Source organism: Tursiops truncatus, chromosome 3 (genome assembly GCF_011762595.2).
Source record: "Tursiops truncatus isolate mTurTru1 chromosome 3, mTurTru1.mat.Y, whole genome shotgun sequence".
Lineage (NCBI taxonomy): Eukaryota > Metazoa > Chordata > Mammalia > Artiodactyla > Delphinidae > Tursiops > Tursiops truncatus.
The window spans coordinates 39,572,700-39,585,194 of NC_047036.1; positions in this window are offsets into that span (position 1 = coordinate 39,572,700).

Below are 12,495 nucleotides of genomic sequence, written 5' to 3' on the forward strand. Positions count from 1 at the left end.
TAATTGCTAGACTATAGAAAAGATATTTATTTTCTGTACTTATCGAGTCAAAGTAACTCACGTAATTCATTAATTTTTGTAAAATTTCACTTTGAACCTCTTGGGTTTTCATCATATCATCAGAAAAATAAATTTATATCTTCTTTACCAATGTTTTGATAATTATTTCATTTTCTTTTCCTATTGCTTTACTAAAACTAGAAGACCATATCAAATACCAGTGCTGAGAGAGTAGCCTTATTTCATTCCTGATTTTTAATTGCAATTATTTAGAGTTTTATTCTTAGGGTATTTTAATATTTGCTGTGTTTGTTTTTGTTGTTTTGCTTTGGTAAAGAGAATTCCATTGCCTTGAAGTATTTATCTATACAAACTAGCAGCCACTCACTCTGTTTTTTGTGCACATATACTGTTTATTTTTCATTTTTCCATGGCTATTCAATCGATATGGCAAAGCTGCCAGTGTAAGATTTTACATTTCAAATTTTAAAATTCAGAAAATTTTTTTATTGTAGTTGATTTACAATGCTGTGTTCATTTCAGGTGTATAGCAAAGTAATTCAGATATATATATATATATATATATATATATATATATATATATTCTTTTTCAGATTCTTTTCCTTTGTAGGTTATCACAAGGTATTGAATATAGTCCCCTGTGCTATACAGTAGGCCCTTGTTGTTTATCTATTTTATATATAGTACTGTGTATATGTTAATCCTAAACTCCTAATTTATCCCTCACTCTCTCACTCTTAAATTCAATCAAATCAAATTTTCACCAGTATATTCTACCAAAATTGCTTTTGCCAAAGTGACCAACAATATCCCTATGTTGAATCTAATGGTCACTAGCCATTCTTCTTCTGTTCCTACTAATATTTAGGTGGGCTGATATCTTTCCTCTTTGATATACCTTCTTCACTTGGTTTTCTTTTCCTTCAGTTCTTTCTCAGTCTTTTCCCCCTTCCTTCCTCTTATTCTCCCCAACCTTTAAATGTTGGAGTGATAGAGGACTCAGTACTCAGTTCTGTACTTACTCTCTTGGTGATCTTATCCAAGATTATAATTCTAAATGCCATCTATTTGCAAAGCACTCCCAAATTTATATCTCCAGCTCAGACTTTTCTCCTAAGCTCTAGAAGAATGCATCCAATTGACTACCTGAATTATTATTTCAATACTGGACATCTCAAACTCCACCTATTCTATAGCTAACAAGTGGTGGCTTTCTTCAAAGTATATGCACCTAACTGCTCTACTACTCTGCTTTTTAGTACTATGTATACACAGTCATATATATAAAATTAATGCCACAGCTATAAAATTGGCCAGAGGTTTTAATAATATTTAAATATGCATACTGACAGAATATCTTTTGTGATAACATCTTTTCCAAACTAAGTATAATATTATTTCTTCCAAAATGTAGATTAAAGATCCTGGAAGCAAATACACTCATTTTCTGGTACGGAATAAAAATACTCAAACAAAAATAGTTAGTAATGTATCACTATATAGTTATCATAACAAAATAATTTTAGAATCAGCATTTTAGTGTGTCATGGAAATCCAAGAAAGCAGTGTGTGCGTGAATATGTGTGTATGTGTGTGTATATGTGTGTGTGTTCCATATAAAAGAGCCATGAAAGTTTTGCATATTTCACCTCATTTAATCCTTACAACAATCCTATATGGTACATAATATGAGCCCTGTTTTATAAATGAGAAAACCAAGATACACAAAAATTAAGTAATTTGGCCTAGTTTTCACTCAGGCAGGCTGATTCTAAGGCCTATTCTCTCAACCATTATACTGGGGTTTTTTCACATAATATCTAACAAAAAAAATACTTAAGCATTATATAAACGACTGTTTTCTTCTACATCTATTATTAACACAGATTATGATGATGACATTGATGATTTAGGAAGAATTTGCCAAAGAACTTGAGAGTAAGTCCAAAGAAAATTATGTTTTGGCCATTTATTCAGCCAATACTCATTGCTGTGCCCTAGTCACACTGTTTTATAGCAAACTGGATTAACTGTGCAAATAATGAAAATAATTCATAGTCTTCATGCAATCTTATAGTAGTTATATTTTTACATACTTACCACAATAATGTTTATAAGCTATGATCAAGAAATCTATGTAAATTTATTTTTAAATATAATATTCTCAAGAAAGGAGCCATATACAATAATACTTATTTAAATAATTGTGAACAGAGAAAAGTTTTACTGAGATGATTTAATTTATCTATTGCCTCATATGGTATCTACTAATTTATTCGTACATTTTGTAAAATCAAATTGAATACCCTAGTTTTATGAGTAATAAAACCTATGCTACTTGTAGAATGTATTTACTTATTTCATTCTCAAATGCAATGTTGGATAAATGCTAAATATATGCCAACTTTTAGATGGATGCACAGGAGTTCTCCCTTTTTAAATTTCTGGTGACTCAAGGCCAGGTAGAAGAAAATCTTACACTTAAGTGGAAACACCAATTTGAATAAAGTAACAGTTAGTATAAAATGTGTCAGGAATTGTTCAGTGGTTGTGTCTGTGAGAGGGAAGCTGTTTGGTTCTGAGAGGTGTCATTTGGAAGGGGTGGGTGCACTTGCTCTGGTCAGCATTGCACAGGTGTTGTTTTGCCCTTCTTCTTCTGGGACAGGGTTCTGCTGAACCCCATCTGGGTCTAAAATAGCATGGTATTAGCTGCTTCTTGGTTTGCCCCTCTTCTTTTGATGATTTGAAAAGTTACTTACATACCCAAATATAGAATATATATTTAACTCATTAGAACTCCCTTGTGATGTTATTGAACTTATAAAATACATTTATATAATTCCATAATAAATATTATTTTCAACTATTTTATGTACTGGTAATCCAAATAAACATTTATTTGATAAGAAATGAGTTCTTTTGATGAAGTAGCTTTCTAAACAAGACAAATGTTTACCATGTTTTGAAAAGAAAATACTGTCCACATTTGAAGAATAAAAAAGTAATGAAAATTAAAACAAAAACAGAAATGCCTCATCGGCACTGTAAAAAAATATGAAAAAGTCAATTACTTTAATCATTACAGTCTGTCTCATTTTCCTAAAACTACTTGTTTTTAAAGATTTCTAGTGTTTTTACTGAGCTGTAAAATTAGTACCCAAAATTTAATCATAATTTATAGGTCTGAAAATATCTCTTAGTTGTTAATACGAAAATACCTGTATTTTGTCACCATTTAAAATTTGCATGCCACAACACCAAAGCATTTTCATTCATCATGCTTATTATTGTCATTAAAATTATAATATTGGATAGAATCTAATATGACTAAAAGATACTATTTCTTTTACGAATTGTTCATTTATTTTCACACATTGAAAACTAGTTGGCAGCACTTTTTAATGGTAATTTTTTTCTAACACTTTTATGAAAACTATACATTTAGTTTGATATTGACTAATGATTTTTAATGCATACATCATGGTTTGCCTCTAAATGACGGTATTAAGGACTTCATGCACATCTGAATATAATACAATTTTGATTAAACACTGAATTGTTTTTATCAGATGAAAATGTTTTTTGTCACATGAAATAACTTGCAATAGACAGGCTTTGTGTTCACTGGGAGACTTTCTTTGGTTGTTTTGTGTTCTCGTGCACAGCCTGGGACTGAATTAATGTTCTGTGTACAATCATGCAGACCACTGAAAGACAAATGCTGAGTGTACTGAGAGGCTCCAACCTCTTCAGGACTAAAAGAATTTTCTGACTGCTACATTTCAAAAACAGATAGCTGAAAGAGAGCAATATTATTTAAAACTGCTTCTGAGAGCAGTGGAAGTCCATTTCCCTGCTTCCATCTCTTCTTTTCAAGAGCAGGAGATGGAGTCTATTTCTCAGAAGTTTGAAAAAAAAAAGAACAAATCCAACTTTGCCTTAGGAAGTCTAAATTACTTACATGTAGCCTCAGAGTCGTTCAGAGTTTCACAAGAAAGCCTAGACAGTGCCCACGGAACACTGACAGGGTGGTGTATGAAGACAGGGGCTCTTCGGGGTGCATTCACCCCTGCATCTGTTGATATTATGTGGCCTTGAAGTCTCTAGAGTCTCCATGTACCTTTATTTCTTTTTGGTGTGTTTGGATCTCTGCCTGTTTACTACAGCGTTCATGCTGCATGAAAAGAAGCCGGCTGGGATGTTTTATCTCTTGTCTGAGCTTGCTTCAATTAAATTAATGGACCCATTCAGCTCACTCTTTCCTCTTTCAGATGTACCCCTGATGAATACATTAAAAAGATCTTAAGTCTCAAGATGGTACATCATGGTATTAGCCAGGGCACTCATTTCCCTCTGCCTTCTTTTTCTGTAAATCAAATAATTAATGAGATCTCCACCTCAATAAAGCACTTCATCAATATTTTGTGGCAAAGGAAAAAAAATGCCCTCTTTGCTTGTAGTAGAGCTTTTATCTCCATCTGTATAGGATTTTGTGGGCAAATGTAGTAATATTGAAATGACAAAATATTGACTGATTTCTTGCAGTTTGTTCTTCATGAGGATTAGTTAAAGGCTTTATACACTGTTCAGCGGAGATACAAGTGACAAGCTTGTCAATATGCTGTGGATGTTTTGTATTCAATATATAAATTGTAAACATCAAGTGGGACAATTAATTTTGCCAGAGTTTGATGTCACTAGAGGGGGAGCATAGGTTAATATGGAAAGCACACGTTATTTCACCATTTTTTTAAACAGTGAGGAATTACCTATATTTAGCTACATTTTATTTTATTTATTTATTTTTCTTACATTTTAGGATATTCTGTCTTTTAACAACAGAGTCGACTGCTTTCTACCTTAGAGTTTCAATTAAAAAATGACACTAAACATGTAAGTGACTGTAGTAATTCCACTGTAACTTGCTGCATGAGAAGGTCCCTTTTTATAGACTGCAGAAACTATATATAAAAGTAGAGAGGGAAAAAGTTCTATTTGCTTTGTGCAATACACTCCAACTGAGCTGGCAGCCATTTCTCATTTCTGTGAAGAGGGCTACACCATAAAATTTCGGAACTTTCTTTTTCTCATTCATTTATAGGGATGGAATCTCAATCCAAGACAATTTTCTTTCTTTCTTTCTTTTCTTTCTTTTATTTATTTATCTATTTACTTACTTACTTGCTTACTTATTTATTTATTTACGGCTGTGCTGCACAGATTGTGGGAGGCTTGTGGGATCTTAGTTCCGTGACCAGGGATCAAACCCAGGACCACAGCAGTGAAACCGCCTAGTCCTAACCACTGGACATCCAGGGAACGCCCCAGGTTTGCCTTCTGAAGTGTTTAGATTCTCTTTGGAATGAATATCAATAAACCCTATTTGATGTTTCCTTGAACATCTAATGTCAATTAATATGGGTCATGGTCTGAATGGGAATTGAGTCTGGAGAGAAGGCTAGAGAGAAAAGGTGAGCTAGAGATGATACAGAGAGAACAGAGAGAGATAATTAAATCTGATTTTTACTTCCAGATATGCTTAACTCAGTGCATCCAAATCAGTATCACCCCAAACACAATTTGGTAAACTACTAGACAGAAGGAATGATGTAGCTCTTATCTCTGTAGATTATGGATTCAAACAACCAATTTTAAAGCAGTAAGAAGCCTAAAAATTAAATATAAGCACATGAACAGGATGCGGGAGTAATTAGAGAAAACTAAGAGTTTTGTTGCTTTTACTAAAATAACTGGATACAGTTAGAGTAGGACTGAGAAAGACTCAAGAAGAAAGAGAAATTTGGTGGAGAAAAAGCATGTTCATCTGGAGATCTACAAAGGATCAGAGTTGTCTTCAACAAAACTAAGAGGTTGAAAAATAAATAATTCTAGCCATTGTGGTCAAGGACAATTTCTTTTCATAACCACTAATGATTGAGTCACGAATCCAATATTGATTTATAGCATATATTTAAACTTTATCTCAAAGGCTTCATAAGTGAGATGATACTTATATGTCCACTGCCAGGTAGGTGAGGCAAGATTAATATTGTAATTATTCCAGATTGCATATAGTGTCCAGCAAATGAAGTGGATACCCAAATACAAGTCTTGCCATTTACTGGACTTTCTTCAGTTAACTTAATATTTATGGAGACTTACCGATAAGTCCACACTCAAATCCAAATGCTATGACAAAAAGAGTGGAGAGGAAAGGGAAAATAGAAAACTTACAATGGATATTAAAGTTAAATTTACATGCCAGAAACTTAAGAATATTTTTGATAGATTTAGTGAATACTGAGTAACAAATTGATAAAAGGCATAGAATCCAATTTATAATTCACTCTCAAAAAAAACTGTCAATTTGAGATAAAACTAAAATAAAGTGATTTATAAATACTAAAGGAAAAAAATATGGGCAAACAGAAATACTTAAGGAAAGTACAAATGGTGTTTAAAACTGACAGTTACCTTAGAATTAAGGTCAAAATATTAAACATAAAAATGGACAAAAGATAAAAGAGGATGTTATAGCAGTCATGAAATTTTATGTATAAATTAACAAAACACCTAAATATCTAAAGGTGCTAGAAATTAAAAGAAACTAAAAAACATCATAAATGTAGAAGTCTTAGGACATTTCACTGAGTCTTAACTGATTTCATAATTAAATATAGATGTAGATCATCTGGAAATACAATTAAAATTTGATTTAACAAGTATATAAAATATATTTTGTATCCCCAAAATAACAGCCTCAGGAAAAGTATGTGAAAGATCAATCCTGTATTAACCTAAAAGAAATACATTGATAAATGTTGAAGAGCAAATGTAAGTTTACATTGTTGTACCACTATATAATAGAACTTGAATCCCAAAACATTAAAAAATTAAAAACATTAAAAAATTACTTGAAAATCCATTTAATTTTTAAAACATTGTCTTCTAAAACAAAGCAAAGCAAAACAAAAAATAATAACTACAGCAAGGCCTTGGGATCAAAATTTTTTAAATACGTGTTTAAAGATTACTGCATTTCACCAAACTAGCTTATGTCTGTGGATCCTATAGTTTTAACTATTTAAGGTTTTATATAAATATTTTATTAAATATTGAGTAGACAAAAATTGCTCATAACCTATGTGTGAAGTGTAAGGCTAACAATGCAGTAATATGCATCAATTTAAGGGAGAAAATTAACTTTACATGTGAATTCTCTTGGGTAACCTTCCCTGATCATTTAGTTTCTTCTCCTTTTCTCTCCATTAACCACTATATTAAGTCTTTTGTTTAACATTCCCTAACTTCTGAATATTTTTAACTGCATAGATTGGTATTCCAAATGATATATTTTGCTGCGCATGTATTGGACATTTTATAAATGGACTCATACAAAATCCCTGACTTGCCCTTTTCACTTTTCATCATTCTCTGGTTGTGTTTAGCTGAAGTGAATTCATTTTTGCTGCTGCACAATAATCTATATCAGAGCTGATCTACCTATTTTTCTATTGATGGTTATTTGGGTAGTGCCCAGATACTTGCATTTGCAACAGTGCCACTATAGACATACTTGTACAAAGTGTTTCATGACATTAGGGTCACCCTTTCCAAAGAGAAATGATTATATTTAAATACCATTAAGCAAGATTCCTTATTTCATGTTTCCATAACTGATACACCCCCATAAGTCTCAAATATTCTTTCAGTTTTATGCATTAAAATAACACTTTTTCTATTTATAAAATCAAAAATATGCTCAAAATAGAAAATTGAAATCTATAGGAAAGCACAAAAATAAAAGCAAAAATATTAACCCACATATGTAAATATATAACATTTGCATATAAGTGTGCACATAAATAAAATTAATATATATTAATTACTGGAAATATAAGGACTGAGTCAAACTTTTTAATGGTAAACTCTTCCGGCTTATCTGTATCTGACACTTGTATCCAAAGGTGTTTTACAGTAGGAAAACTTCATTGTTTAAAAGTTGACTTTAAAGCTTTGGCAAAGCTTGAAGGCAAACTGCATTGGCCTCAACATTAGTAAAGCCATTTGTGCCTTAAGTAAAATTTGTCCTCATACTTGATCGAATTTACAAAGCAAATATGTTGATCTTTTGCTACCTAGGTCAGCTCAAAGTCAGTGTAATCTTTTATGCTGTAGGAGGTTAAATGACTCATTTTTAAAGCAAAAGAGAAATATTGTCTCTATTAGGATGTCAAAAGGCAGCTTACCTGATGTATTAATAAACAAAGCCAAATGGTCTTCTCCTACATATTTACCCATCCCAGAGTCAATCACTCAGCTGAATTTATTATAACTGCTAGGGCTTACTTAAGAAGATATTTAATTATGAAGCATGTAATTATCACAATGTTTGCTTAAATGGGATAATGAAATATATCTTGCATAAATATTGGTATACATAGGGACAACTGTAGCAGGAAAGGATGAATTTAGGCTAGCAAAATATTCTGTAATTAGATTAAAAGGTTTGGAATATTTTAATGAACAAAAATTCAGAAGAACTAACTTTTTAGAAATAAATCACTGATAAAATATGGGCAATGAAGAATGGCCACTATGGAAGGCACCAGAGTCCTTGGGATTGCTCAACTGTGTACTGTAAACTGAACCTTATTTTAAAATGTTGTGAGATGTCACAGACTCACTTTTCCTGACTCCTCCCCTCTAAAAACATCTGTGTCCGGAAATAATTCCACAATCATAAATGGACTCAAAACTCTGAAAGCTGTGAAGAAAAAAGTAGCCTCACAGTCCTGAGTTCCCTGCGTTTTCTTCTCATCTTCCACAGATCTCCAACTGGGCACCTGAGAGGCCCACAACCTGGAAGCACCAACATGTGTAGATCAAAACACAGGCAAACAAACAAAAAACCCTGTTCTCTTTGGTGAAAAGGCCAGGAAAGAGGCAGCACATCAGAGACCTAGCTGGGAGAAACATCCCACCATCCCCACCTAGGGCGCAGAGGGTCCAACTGACCACAGCAGCAGAGCTAGGGCAGAGACTCATCCCTTGCCCCCAAACCTGGGGCAGTGACAGACCTGATCGAGAGCAGCAGCAGAAACAGACAAGGGGCCCACATCGTGTCACATATCCAGGACACTGCGGCCCAATCCACCCCACCAGCAGAGTCTACAGATACATCCCTGCCCCACATCTGAAGCATTAGCAGGCCTGATATGTAGGAACTCACACAGGCAGCCTTATATCTTTGACTTTAATGGCATTATATGTCTTGAGATTTTGACTTTTTAAAATAAAGTTAGGTATAGTTAGGCAACATTTAATTCTGACAAACATAAAGTTCATAGTCTTTTTAGACAGAAAAGGAAAATATTTACATAGAAAAATCATTTAAAGTGCAAAACAGTGAAGTTAGGTCTAAAAATCATAATCTTTATTTCCAATACCATTTAGAATCAAGACAATGTTATCTGAGGAAAAGGTGATACATGAGAGCATAAGGGAGAAGCTTGGATCTCCCATTCTTAAAGCACAAACAACTACTCTAAACTAGGAAAGGCAAAGTAGTAAAGGGAAAGATCCATTTGATACATGGACATGAATTTCATTCAGCTCCATGGAAATAAATTAGCAGAAAGGACATATACATGTGTGTTTTCAGCCAGCAGTGCAGCCATTAATTTGAACAAATAGAAATAACCTGCTTCCACTAGGTTATTTCTCTTATTTGCAACGAAGAACTCAAATGGATACGGAGGGCATAAAGAATTATAGTGCATTAGTATCAGGATAGAAGAAAAATAGACATTTTCTTGAAAGAGAAAAGGCAAAGTCACTATGAATGTCTGTGTAGTTTGTGCACAAAGGGCCTTGATGAAAGGACATGGGGGGTGAAATTGAGCACATAATACACAGGTACCTTGTGCCTGGATACAGGTCTGCACTTACCATTGCGATGTCACTGTTCACCAAACCATGAACTTCCTAGGCTGCATCTACCAAGGGAAACACTTTTCTTCTCTTCATTGTATAAGCTAGTGATAGACCTGGGGGAAAAAATACAGAATGAACACACAGAAAATGACCCCTCCAAAAAAATAAAAAAGAAAATATCCATCTGAAACATGACTGTTTCAGTCATGGCATTTAGAAAAATGAGAATCATGCAGATAAATATTGGTGGTGCCCAGCCACATCTTGTCTAAAACTCTGGAGAAAGCTTTGGATACTGCCTTGGAATCTTTTCAGTCTTAACTCCTCTTATGGATGTTCTGAGCCTAAAGCCATTAACCATTATAATCATTAAAAGTCTTTTGTTCTGACAAAACATTTCACAAGCACCATTTTGATTCTGTTCTATCTGTGCCTGAGTGGAACATCCAAACCGTTCTTCTGGCCCAGTTTCTTCCGGGGAAAGATTTCTTGGCTGTTTGAACAAAATTATAGGCATGTTCTTTTGTTGTGCTAAAGAACAGAGCTTCAAAATGGAAAGATTCAAGGAAGAATAAATTATAATAATTACTATGAGAAAGATCACAGAGCTGCTTATGGATAAAAATAACATCAGAAAAGTAGGAATGATGGATAAGAATTTTTTAAAAAGGGGGAAGAAGGGTATATGATGGAATTTTGACTTAGAAAAATCTGGGAAAATGAGAAGATTTTAATCAGATGCTCTGATGAGTTTAGGAATATGGATAAGTGGAAAAGATCCTTAATGGTATTATGTTATTTTTTGGATCCCCTTGGAAGACTTGGATATAGAATTGTAAAACTTATTTTTGGAGATTGGTTCAAGATGGTGGAGTAGAAGAACATGTGCTCACTCCCTCTAGTGAGAGCACTGGAATCACAACCAACTGCTGAACAACCATCAAGAGGAAGACACTGGAACTCACCAAAAAGATACCCCACATCCAAAGACAAAGGAGAAGCTGCAATGAGATGGTAGGAGGGGTGCAATCACAATAAAATCAAATCCCATAACTGCTGGTGGGTGACTCACAAACTGGAGAATGACTATACCACAGAAGTTCACCCACTGGAGTGAAGGTTCTGAGCCCCAAATGAGTCTTCCCAACCTGGGGGTCCAGCACCGGGAGGAGGAATTCCCAGAGAAACAGACTTTGAAGGCTATCGGGCGTTGACCGCAGGACTTTGACAGAACTGGGAAAAACAGAGAAGGGCACACACAAAGTAGTGTGCACATCAGGACCTAGGGGGAAGAAGCAGTGACCCCATGGGAGACTGAACCAAACCTACCTGCTAGTGTTGGAGGGTCTCCTATAGAGGCAGTGGGTGGCTATGGCTCACTGAAGAGACAAGGACACTGGCAGAAGAAGTTCAGGGAAGTACTCCTTGGCAAGAGCCCTCCTAGAGTCCGCCATTAGCCCCACCAAAGAGCCTGCAGGCTACAGTGCTGGGTCCCCTCAGACCAAACAACCAACAGGGAGGGAACTCAGCCCCACCCATCAGCTGACAAGAGGATTAAAGTTTTACTGAGCTCTGCCCACCAGAGTAACACCCAGCTCTACCCACTGCCAGGACCTCCCATCAGGAAGCTTGCATAAGCCTCTTAGATAGCCTCATCCACCAGAGGGCAGACAGCAGAAGCAAGAAGAACTACAATCCTGCAGTCTGTGGGACAAAAAACACATTCACAGAAAGATACACAAAATGAAAAGGCAGAGGACTATGTACCAGATGAAGGAACAAGATAAACCCCAGAAAAACAACTAAATGAAGAGGACATAGGCAACCTTTCAGAAAAAGAATTCAGAATAATGACAGTGAAGATGATCCAGGCCCTTGGAAAAAGAATGGAGGCAAAGATTGAGAAGATGCAAGAAATGTTTAACAATAATTAAGAATAATTAAGGAACAAACAACTAGAAGAATTAAAGAACAAAGAGATGAATAATACAATAACTGAAATAAAAAATACACTAGAAGGAAACAGTAGCAGAATAACTGAGGCAGAAGAACAGATAAGTGATCTGGAAGACAGAATGGTGGAATTCACTGCTGTGGAACACAATAAAGAAAAAAGAATGAAAAGAAATGAAGACAGCCTAAGAGACCTCTGGGACAATGTTAAACACACCAACATTCGCATTATAGGGGTCCCATAAGGAGAAGAGAGAGAGTAAGAAACCAAGAAAATATTTGAAGTGATAATAGTCAAAAACTTCCCTAACATGGGAAAGGAAAATGCCACCCAAGTCCAGGAAGTGCAGAGAGTCCCAGGCACGATAAACCCAAGGAGAAATACGCCAAGACACACAGTAATCAAACTAACAAAAATTAAAGACAAAGAAAAATTATTAAAAGTAACAAGGGAAAAAACAACAACTAACATATGAGGGAACCCCCATAAGTTTAACAGCTGATTTCTCAGCAGAAACTCTACAAGCCAGAAGGGAGTGGCAGGATATATTTAAAGTGATGAAAGGGAAGAACCTACAACTAAGA